Genomic DNA, 11823 nt, shown 5'->3' with positions numbered 1-11823 from the left:
ACAAGAGGAAGCAGGTGACAGACATTACAGTAACGAAAGGGGTGTGGCCGAGCGAAGTGGCACGGGCGTGACAGTACCCCTCCTTCTGTCAGGAAGGAGTTGAGCCAGGGCGACCAAATGCAGCTTGAACCAGGATTTATTGCAGGGAAAAGGAGTTGGAAGGGAGGCAGGTGGGGAACCGACACAGACGGGAGGAAGACTCACGGCCAGCAAAACAGACAGACTGACCGACATGAAGTCCCCTTGGACAAGGTTAAAATTCTGACCGTGAGCCTTCAGACAGACCGAGGGAAAACCAGATGACACGAACAGGAACACTGGGCACGAACAGGAATGGACACAACAGTAGACACCGACAGGGAGAAACACACGGGCAGGGCTTAAATACACAGGGTAACAAGAGGAAGCAGGTGACAGACATTACAGTAACGAAAGGGGTGTGGCCGAGCGAAGTGGCACGGGCGTGACATCTGTGAGTGCTTCAGAGATTACTTGTTGCATGCATCATCTTTTGTGGTCTACACAGACACTAATCCGCTCACCTATGTGTTAACAGCGGCCAAATTGAATGCCTCTGGTCAGCGGTGGGTAGCAGAATTGGCAGTTTTCAATTTTACCATAAAATACAGACCTGGCAAAACGAATGCAAACGCAGACGGGTTATTGAGGATGGCCATTGACTTTGAGGACTATATGAGTCATTGTACACAGTCTGTCAGCTAGGATGTTGTAACAGCCACCCGACAGGGCATATTGGCACAGCAAGCTGAACAAACTCCTATGTTCGGCGCAATTTCCTTAGATGTGCTTCAGCAGCAAACAGGAGCTGAGGGACTGCTACATACTGTTCAGCCATTGACCAGAGAAGAGATTTGCGCTGCTCAGCGGCAGGACGCTGTAAACCAGGGGTGCTCAATACGTCGATCGCGATCGACCAGTCGATCGCCAAGCTACTTCTGGTTGATCGCATGACGTTTAAAAAAAAAAAAATTGCTGTATGCTAGAATCCAGCCCATCGCTTGATTGACATACAGGCAGGCCTGTCGGGAGGCAATCACAGTGAACCGCACATGCGCAGCAGTGACTACAACCCCTCACTGCAGCACGTTTAACGCCCGCGCACATACAAACTGCCAAAGTTTATAAGCTAATCAACACACGCACTCGCTTTTTTTTTAAACAAAAGAAAGTTTATGACCCCTGCTGTAAACGGTCAACTATATAGTCACTTGCAGAAAAAAAGGAGACCGTTAGCATATGAGCTGAAAGCTGAGAGTGCAGAGGTAAAGGCATTGGCCAGAGAGATGGACAAGCTCAAGATGATCAGGGAGGATGGGAACTTGTTCAGGGTAACTGCAACCAAAAAAACAATTGCTTCTCCCTTCGATATACCACCCCATTGTATTGGATGAACTGCACAAACAAATGGGCCCCTTAGGATCAGAGAGAACACTAAAGTTGGTAAGGGACCGTTTTTATTGGCCCGAAATGAAAAGAGACATTGAACACTTTGTCACGGACGTATGCGAGGGTCTGAAGAAGAGAAAACCAAACAGGCAAGCGCATCTGGAACAATGTAAGGGTGGTTGTGAGTATATTCTAGTGGTCATGGACCATGATACACGCTTTGCATATGCAACAACCAACAAATCAGCAAAGACTGTGGCAGAAAGACTGTTCAATGACTTCTGCTTTTGATTTGGTTTCCAAGAGAAGCTCCACCACGATGTAGGGAGAGAATTTGAAAACAAGCTGTTAAGTCACCTGAAGGAGTTGTCCGGTGTAAAGGGATCTCACACAACTCCATATCATCCTCAAGGAAATGGGCAAACAGAACGATTCAATAGGACTCTCTTCTCTATGCTGAGAACACTCACCGAAGAGCAGAAATTGGACTGGAAAACACACCTTCCCAAAGTAGTTCATGCCTACAACTGTATTGCTAATGAGGCCACGGGTTATTCACCATTCTTCTTACTTTTTGGTAGATTACCAAGGCTTCCGGTGGACCTTCTATTTGGCATTGAGCAGGAAGAAAGCCCAGGCTCCTAACAAGACTATGTTGGCAAATGGAGAAGCAAGATGATTGAGGTGTACAACATCGCCTCCAGGAATGCAGTTAAGTCAGCCGGTAGAGGTAAAAGACAGGAAAATCTATGGTCCACCACTTAAGGTGGGCAGCCGTGTTCTTGTCAGAAATGTTGTTAAAAAGGGAGGTCCGGGGAAAATGCGCTCATATTTGGGAGACAAGATTTACGTCATCAAACAGCAAAAGGGCGAGAACAGTCCAGTTTTTGAGTTGGAGCCAGAAAATGGCGCAGGCAGAATAAGGATCTTACACAGGAATTAGTTATTGCCCTGTGACTTTCTTACACTAACTCCACAGGAAAATAAGATGGTGGAAGAGAAAAAAAACAAAAAACAGACACTTTGATGAAAATGGGAGAACAAAGGCACAACAGATGCAGCAGGTGGAAAGTGAGGTGGGTCCAGATGAGGACTTATTGGATGCTGCCACACGGTCTGTCCATGAGCCGCACGGCTTGCGTTTGCTGGACGCCACTGCAGTAGAATTTGTCCCAAAGATCACGAGAGATGCTCCCGTGCAGGAAGAGCGTTCCGAACAAGCTGAAGAGGAACGGGTCGAGCTCGTCCCTTGTCCATCTGTTCGGGAAGTTGATGTTAGGTTACGGATTTTAGTTATTGATCTGACTCCAAATTGCGATCAACACTTAACACATAAATTGCTATGTCCTAATCCACACACTGGCGCACCTAACAATTTTGCGAGTTCGTTCTGTCAAAGAGAAGACCAGTAGATCAATCAGACCAAATTTACCAATTGTTTATTCCTGACAAAGCGCACTAATACAGGCCTGGGTCCCGGGTCCCTCACACTAAAACTCGTGCGTTTTTGTGACCACCAAAGACGACACATTCTTCCGGGTTGCCCAGTTTTAAAGAAACACAATATGAATATTAAAGCATGCAAAATATTGTGAGATGATTGGTGGATGGCCATCTCCTCCCCGTCCAGGTGTTGCTGAGGTCAGGCGGTTGGGTTTTCCCCTCGAAGCCCGGCCACATAGACGTGCTGTTGTTCTCGTTCCTCACCAACCTTGAGGTGTTCTCGTCCGGTACTCCCTATCCGGGCCTATTCCACAACACTTCGAAGAAAACAAGTTCATGCAGTTTGCCTGCACATTCTTCGCCACCCACCAATCCACACGAGCACTCCAATACTAGATATTAATATGATTATAAGTTTAACACAACCTTAAAAAATATGTTTGCAAACTCCCGAAAGCACATTTCCCTTTAGTACATTACTTTCCTCCTTGATCTACTGGTCTTCTCTTTGACAGAACAAACTCGCAAAATTGTTAGGTGCGCCAGTGTGTGGATTAGGACATAGCAATTTATGTGTTAAGTGTTGATCGCAATTTGGAGTCAGATCAATAACTAAAATCCGTAACCTAACAGTACGTACTTGTGAAAAAGGCGGCTCTGTATGGGAGAGAAATTGAAGAGGAATAAAAACACCCTTGAAAACCAACTTGCCCCTCGTCGTGAGTCGGAGCCACAACAATTGTTTCCGGTTCACCAAGAATCAAGCATTGGTGGTTCAGTGGTAGAATTCTTGCCTGCCACGCGGGAGGCCCGGGTTCGATTCCCGCCCAATGCATTGTTGTTTTTTGACGAGCTCAGTGGGCTGGTGGTAGAGTGTCTGCCCTGAGACTGGAAGGTTGTGGGTTCAAACCCTGGCCGGGTCATACCAAAGACTATAAAAATGGGACCCATTGCCTCCCTTCTTGGCACTCAGCATTAAGGGTTGGAATTGGGGGGTTAGATCACCGAATGATTCCCGAGCGCGGCACCGCTGCTGCTCACTGCTCCCCTCTTCCCCAGGGGATGGATCAAAATCACACGGGGATGGGTTAAATGCAGAGGACAAATTTCACCACACCCAGATGTGTGTGTGACGATCATTGGGACTTGAACTTTTAACGTTAACTTTAGATTGGGCCGACTCGTTTCTGAGAAACGAGCTCAGTGCTCCCACTAATTCAACGTAATGGTGAGTTTTATTTTCATGTCGTTTATACTTGTTTATATGCCAGTCATATCATTATATTTAATTATATTTATATATTTATTGTACATGTATTATTTCTTTATATACATGTATATATTTACATAAAGGTCGGTCCACAAAAGTATTTCTGACGCCTAACCGGTCTGTGGCGCAAAAAAAGACATACCATGTCTTGGTCTGCAGATCCTCACCTAGACATCGTATGGTTTCTTCATTGAGTATTTTCCTTTTTCTTGTATGACAAGTAGGTGGGGGCCTAGCAGGGAGGTCAATGAATAATACAATAGGGAAATCATCCGAAATCTCAGAGTACCGTTCCAGAAGTAAGTGTGGTGTAAGATTTGTGATGAAATTATCAATAGTTGACTTAGTTGAGTGAGTGACTCTGGTATTTATCGTGGGAAAGAAGGATGAAGAGTGTAATGTGTTTCTAAAGTCATTTTTGGCTGCATCATCCTTGGAAAGATCAACATTGAAGTCGCCAAGGTGTCATCATTTTGGCGATTGATTTGACCCACATGCAGGAAACCAACTCAGAAGTTCAGAATGAGTGATGAGTGTTTATTGGAGGCAGAGCGGGAGGATCTGAGCAAGGAGCGGGAGCAGCAACGGCGGGGGGTGTGGACTTCAGCCAGACGGGGTGGATCTTGGCTGTGAGCCGTGGAGGGAATCTGCGAGCAAAATACACGAGACTTGGTCAGAGGATTCGACGTGGCTGTGGCGGAGACTTTACTGCAGACCGGAGGATCAGGAGAGTATGGCGTCGATGAGCAAGAGGGGATCGAGGAGTTAGCGGCACAACCGTGGAGGTGATCACAACAGGTAGGACGCTCAGACGACGAGCAGTTGACAGCGTGCTCCTTAAGAGCCCTCCTTTAATGAGCCTGATGAGCTGCACCTGGGCCCTCTGCCACTCTGCTCACGGTTGCTCCCTGTGGACAAAAGGAAGTACACCACCCCGGACCCTGACACCAGGAGGACACAGCTTTTGTTATTATTATTTATACAGAATAATGCTTCCTCCAGTTTGGCCCTAAAGATTTCAAGATCAGCGTGGTTGAGTTCAATCACAATTCTTGTTCAGACAGCTCTGTTTTCAGGAAAGTACAATACAGCGCTGGGCCCTTTAAGAGCGGAAAGTCTCCATTCAGAAAAGGCAAAGTCCAAGGTTGTTAGATCAGTTTTATATTCAGTAGCACATTGTGGGCCGAGATTGATGGGTGATGAGTCTTCGGGGTGGGGCAAGTTCGAAGGAGAGTCTGCTTCCATGGGAGTGGTGCTGGTTATGGGCGATTCGGTGTGTAGGTGGGGGGCTGTGTGTGTGTGTGTGTGTGGAGGGGGGCTGTTGTCTTCCATCCCGTCTTTCGGCCTTGGTGATCATCTTTGGCCGAGTTCTCGGTGGGGGCTGTTGTCTTCCCTCCCGTCTTTCGGCCTTGGCGATCATCTTTGGCCGAGTCTTTGGGTGCCTCCTTCTGGCACCTGCTGGTTTTATCTCCACGTGACCTTCCTGTGAACATTCTTCTCCAATCTTGGACATACACTGTCGTACCTCATTCTTTTAATTTTGTCATTTTGTACGAAATTATGTTAGCTTTTGGCTGTGACATCATTAATCTATTGCTGTTCTTTTGATACATCATGTCTTTGCTTATCCTTAGTTTAATCATGCTTCCAACCGTATCTTTTCTTTGTTAGGCAAACTATTTCCCTCTGTGCAGAGCGTTCAGTAGTAATCAAAAACTGGCGTCTAGCATTAGTCAAAACATAAGATACAATCAAGTACTGAACGGTCAAGACGACTCTGGCCGTGTCCATGATTTAGAGAAAAAAAACATCAGGCATGCATTACACAGTTCCTTAAGGGTCTTTAAGCTATTTAGGCAATATATCAAAAGTCATTTGTTATTTCAAAGTGCTCAGAAATATATCAGATCATAAAGTTATAAAAACCTTTCTCATCACCACTTATCAAAAATGTCTAGTTATGTCTTCTTTATTGATTTGGTGTGTAGGTATAATTATATGCTTAAAATGTTTCTTTTATTTATTTAATATGTGAATATACTTGTCTGCTTATGTACTTTATTCAATGAGGTTTGAGCATATCTGTTTTTGTAGCTAGGGAGGACTTTTTGTATTTTGACCCCATTTCCTGCACCAGTCAGCCAAGTTTCACTGCAGCCTGTGTTTGGAAGTAGAGTAACTAGATCATTATGATGTTTATTCAAGCTCCTGATGTTTAAATGCAAAAAACAGCAGTTATTTATCTTTGTTAAATGTTTTAATTGCTCAGGGAGACACTGATTACAACTTATATTTCTATGATAGTCAACGCAATTTGTCACCTCGTCTCCTTCACTGTCTATTTCATTCAATGCCATGCACAAGGTAACGAGTGAGATCTACTGAGATCCAGCAACAAAGACACACACTTAAGACCATGGACATGTACATACACTCATCCATACCAAAGCTGGCCTGACAGACGTACACAGAGCAGACAGACAATTACCTTGTCCTACAGTCAGTAGTATTCAGGCCAGTTCCCAAGCCAAAAATGCAAAAATAAATGCAAGAGAGAGGAGAAAGAATAAAAAGGGGAGGGGCGAGGGCAAGTGGGGAGATGGGGAGAGAAAGAGAGAAAGAAATAAGCCATTCACCGTCTCCAGGTCCAGTGGTTGTCATGACGACAGGGACGCGGATTTTTTTTTGATGACGTCATCACCACGCGCCTACGTTTACAGTTGCGGGGAGGCGGCATATTGCGAGCTGGCAGACAGTTCCTCCTGGAGTTCAGGATTAATATCTCCATCTCCTCCACTCAGCCAATAAGTTGTTCGGGGGTTCCTGTACAGTTTACCGTCGATGTAAAGCTTGTCCATGAACAGTCGAGCGGTCTTTTTGGCTTTCCTTGCCTCGGCCATGATCGGGTGAAGCAGCCTCCGCCTGTTCATGATCTCCGGAGGGAACTGATCGCTGATGGAGTAGTGAGAGCCTTTCATCTCTCTGCCCCTCGACATGACGGCAGACTTCATCTTTGAGTCAACGACTTTAGCCACAATGGGACGGGGCCTCCTCTGTTGGTCGGTTCTGGTCCCCCCGAGGCGATGTACTATGGAGAAGCGAACAGCTCCGACGTACTCGGGCTTCATTTTCAACTCATTTCAACTTGACAAGAAATGTTGGAACAAGTTCTTCTGATCTCCGGTGAGTTTCATCTTTTGTTTCTGCAAGTCCGTGTATCATGATGTTACAGCCTTCTCTTCGACTCCTGATTAAAGACTTTGACAGCCGTCTGCATCACCTTGGAGTGTTGGCAGAGGTAGAGCGCTCGTATTGGATCCTGCGTGGGCGAGAAGCAGTGCGCCGCTATCAGCATACCTGTCCAGAATGCCGACGCTGGAAAGCCAGACCAGTTGTCCCCAAGATGGCGGATCTGCCACCTGCTCGTCTCCGCCTCTTCAAGCCAGCCTTTTTTTTTTAGTTAGTTAGTTAGTTAGTTAGTTAGTTAGTTAGTTAGTTAGTTAGTTAGTTAGTTAGTTAGTTAGTTAGTTAGTTAGTTAGTTAGTTAGTTAGTTAGTTAGTTACATTTATTCACACACAGATCATGTATACAGCTTGCTGGACATATCATTTTAAGCATGTGAATAGGTCTCCTGAGGAAGCTAACTAAAGTTTATGGTAGGAGCCTTCTGTGTAGAGTTACAGTTGTTGGTGAGCTATCATTATAATAGACATACACGTAGCACTTTTACATACATGACATTTACATATATTTAACATGCTGCGTGTAACACAACGGACATTGAACATAACCTAACATAACATGACACTAACATGACAACGTACACTTAACATAACAACATAACAATATACATTTAACATACAGTTTGTGATCCCATAAAGTATAATTATGTGTAAGAGTTCAACAGTTGATGTTTTAGTTGATGTTTGAATATGGAGACAGATTGTGATATTTTGAGGCTGTCGCTCAGCTCATTCCAAATCTGTGGTCCCCGGCACAACACACTCATACTGGTTCTCCTTAATTTGCGTATTTTACCTACAATGAGGTGTTTGAGTCTACTATTGTGGGTGTGCTGGGTAACACAGATGGGAATGAGCTGTTTTAATCTGTGGTTTGAGTCTGAGATTACCTGATGTATTACACAAGCGTTGTGATAGGAATTGAAATCGTTGAGTCAAAGGACACGATAACGGGCAAACAGGTGACGGGTGGGTGAGTTTGGTTTTGTCCAGGAGATGGCGCAAATGACCTTTTTCTGTAATATTTCCAGTTTCTTGATCTGGCTGGGATGTTGCACCAAATAGTATTACAATAGTTAACGTGTGGTTCAAATAAAGTTTTATATAAAGTCAGAAGGGGTGAGCATGGCAGCAGGTGCCGCAGCTTGAAGAAAAAACCAACATATTTTGACAGTTTATGAGCTAGGTAGTCTATGTGACTTTTGAAATTTAAACAGTCATTTATGTGGACCCCAAGGAATTTGGTAGCATGGACCCTTTTAATCTCTTCACCATCTATTTTCATTTTCGTGATAGGACTTTCCATTTTTAATTGCTGTTTGTTAGAGTGGAATAGCATAGAGCTGGTTTTCCCAATGTTGAGGGAAAGTTTTACTTTAAGCCAAGAGTTCACCCTCTGTAATTCCTTGTTGAGAAGGTCGTGAAGTTCATAAATATTATTGTGTGATATAAACAGGTTGGTGTCATATGCAAAACTTATTTTATAGAGAGTTTTAGAGGAATTAACCAAGTCGTTTGTATAGTATAGATAATGAAGAGCAACGGGCCAAGAATAGAGCCTTGATGCATTTCTGTGGCGACTTATTGTTGTAAATGCTGACACATTGTTGTCTCTAAGATAACTTTTGAACCAGTTAAGAGCTAAGCCACGGATCCCATAATAATTCAATTTATCGCAGAGTATGTTCCGATCAATGGTGTCAAAGGCCTTTGATAGGTCCAGAAATACACCAATACCATAGTCCCCTTGTTCTTAGGTGTCGTTAACTTTTTCAAGTAGATCCAGGATAGCCATACAGGTGGTGTGTTTCTTCCTGAAACCGTATTGGGATGATGTTAATATGTTTAGTTTGTTGAGGTAATTGATTCATCTATTGTAGACGATTCTCTCCAATATTTTGGAGACGGTGGGTAGTATAGCTATGGGCCGGTAATTGCTCTCATCATTTTTGTCACCAGATTTGTATATAGGGATGATTTTTGCAATTTCTGTCCTTTCGGGAACAATGCCTGTGGATAAGCAGAGGTTGAGACAGTGGGCAAGGTGGTCAGCAATTACATTTGCTATCGATTTTAAAATTCTGCTGTTGATCTTATCCTTACCAGCTGAGTTGGAGGTCTTCATGGGCTTTATGATGTTGAGAATTTCATATTTGTCTGTTGGTTTCAGGAAGAAAGAGGTTGGGTAAATACCTGTCAGGTAATGTTGATACAAAGCTCCCTGTAGTTGGCTGATCTTACTTGATAAATTCTCGCCTATGGATATAAACTAGTCATTGAATTCATTAGCGGGGTCAATGTAGCTGTTAGTAAAGGAGTCGGGGAGCGTAGTTTGTTTATGGCGTCTGTTTAGGACATTGTTTATTATGTGCCAAGATTTTTTTGAGTCACCCTGCGCATCTTGCAGGAGTTTGCTATACTGGTTGGCTTTACTTATCCTTAATAAATGTGTAAGTTTATTTTTGTATTTATTTTTATTTTCAATTGTTGTCTGTCTTAAATATCTTTTGTATAGTTTATTTTTGTGCTTAATGGAATTAGAGAACCCTTGGGTTACCCAGGGTTTAGTTTCCCTCTTGCCGCATTTGACAGTCTTGACAGGGATGGTATTTAATATTGCATCACTGATTGCCAGGACCAGGCTGTCGTATGCCGTGTTTGGATCATTGATCAGATAAATATTGTCCCAGTTTTTGGCCTGGAGGTCGGTGTGTAATTGCTGTAGTGTACTCTCGTTTATGACTGCACTATATGTTGTAGTGTAGGACACTTGTGTGCAAGATTAAAAAACATTACTATAGGGAGGTGGTCAGAGATTTCAGAGAAGAGCACACCAGAGGCAAGTTTGTTACTTTGAATGTTTGTGATGATATTGTCAATGATAGTTCTGGAGGTGGGGCATCATCTTCAAGTGTCTCACCACCAGAGGGGTACACTTGGACCTTGTCAACACCATCGACGCCAATTCCTTCCTGATGGCCCTTAGGCGGTTCATCGCCCGCCGTGAGACACCTGCAGAGCTCTACTCCGACCAAGGAACCAACTTCCGAGGAGGAGAAAGGGAGTTGCGAGAAGCTCTTGTCTTTTTTGTGAAGATGGAATTGAAGATTGAGACCATCTTTTCTTTTGGTGTGAGTTTGTACAAAGGTTTTGGCTTGACTTTCAACAATGAGCTTGTTCAAAAGGGTTGCTCTTTGTTTCTCTTACTACCTCTGATATTAAATATGGCTTTTTTCATAGAGAAAATGTAATTTTTTTTTTGTTGATATTATTTAGTTGGCCAAACAATACATACACAAATGCCGGTTCTTTAAAACAAAACAAAACATTCTTCATTGGAAGAATGATCTGAAATCCTACAACAAATGGTTAAACTTTATTGACACCAAGAATAATGTAAAACTGACCTCATTTATTGAAAGGCTGTTTCTGTAAGATATTTGCTGCGGGTCTATGTTCTTTGTATATAAGATGGAGTTGCCCTGTAATGTGTTTTTATTTTATTGTTAGAGCCTATTTAATTTCTTATATTGATTGTATTAATATCCTTATTATTTGTGGTCCGGCCTATGAATTATCCCTGTTCTATATGTGAAGCCAGATCGTGCCAGTGCCAGTGAGGTCTCCTCCTTTGCAGCCACCTACGTATAATGAGGGAGTTAGGACAGGTGTGTTTTGTCTTTTTGGTGTTTCTTGGTTTTGAAGGAGGAGTAGTGAGACCGTTTTTTCAACCACTAAAATCATTACTAGAATATGTTGTATTTTCTTGGATGAAAGTCGACCCGGAGATTTATGGTTAATGTAAATAAATACCTTTTTTGGATTGAAGAACTATCTCCGCGAGTGCTTTTTGGTTTAGTCACTAAGCTTTAGTGGGTATAAGACCTCCTCCTTACAAGCTATTCTTTTAATTTTGTGGTGACAATTTTTGGAATACAAGAGTAGCCATAACAAGTTGAAAATACTTCACTGAAGACTCCAAGGAAATTAATTCGTGGATCCAAGCGATCACCCGCTGTCAGATGAGGAAGCCGTGAGTAAAAACAGCTGATCGGATTTACGAAATTACAAATGCGCACGAGTCTGCGCAAGAACTCCTATCGCAGGAGGAAAAGGATTATTATGACTGGTATGAACCCAGGATAACTAACCTAAATTATTTCATTAAAGAGGTGAAACCATGGAAAAGAGACATTGCATAGTCAAAGATTGGACCACAGGACAGCATGTCAAATGTATCACGCAGATCAAATGTATCACGCAGATCAAAGTCTAGCGCTGCCTCGTCAATCTTTTCGGCATTAAAGAAGGCCAAGGCAGATCAGGCTGCTGCACTGCCACGAGCTGCTGCATTGAAAGAAAAACAAACTTTGCAATTGGAGGAATTAAAATTGAAATCGAAGATGGAAAAATTGAGGTGGATGCAGGCCTTGCTGCATCACCTGCTAGAATAAAAATAC

The 11823-nt window shown here is 43.3% G+C and overlaps 2 long non-coding RNA genes and 1 other non-coding gene across 3 annotated transcripts; 2 read left to right on the top strand and 1 right to left on the bottom strand.

The window, feature by feature from the left end:
• The first annotated feature begins 3614 nt into the window (after positions 1-3614).
• trnag-gcc (transfer RNA glycine (anticodon GCC)) lies at positions 3615-3685 on the top strand. Its single transcript has one exon. It is a non-coding gene; the product is annotated as a tRNA-Gly (tRNA).
• Positions 3686-4636: 951 nt separating this feature from the next.
• On the bottom strand, positions 4637-7535 carry LOC148380352 (uncharacterized). The gene is made up of 2 exons (XR_015855093.1): positions 4837-7535; positions 4637-4767 (listed from the first exon to the last, which is right to left on the bottom strand). It is a non-coding gene; the product is annotated as an uncharacterized LOC148380352 (long non-coding RNA).
• Positions 5436-11194, top strand: LOC148380351 (uncharacterized). The gene is made up of 2 exons (XR_015855092.1): positions 5436-7303; positions 7378-11194. It is a non-coding gene; the product is annotated as an uncharacterized LOC148380351 (long non-coding RNA).
• The last annotated feature ends 629 nt before the right edge of the window (positions 11195-11823 follow it).

Source organism: Syngnathus floridae, chromosome 21 (genome assembly GCF_059516105.1).
Source record: "Syngnathus floridae isolate MCC-2025c chromosome 21, RoL_Sflo_1.0, whole genome shotgun sequence".
In the NCBI taxonomy this organism is placed as follows: Eukaryota; Metazoa; Chordata; class Actinopteri; order Syngnathiformes; family Syngnathidae; genus Syngnathus; species Syngnathus floridae.
This window is presented reverse-complemented; position numbering and strand designations above follow the sequence as displayed.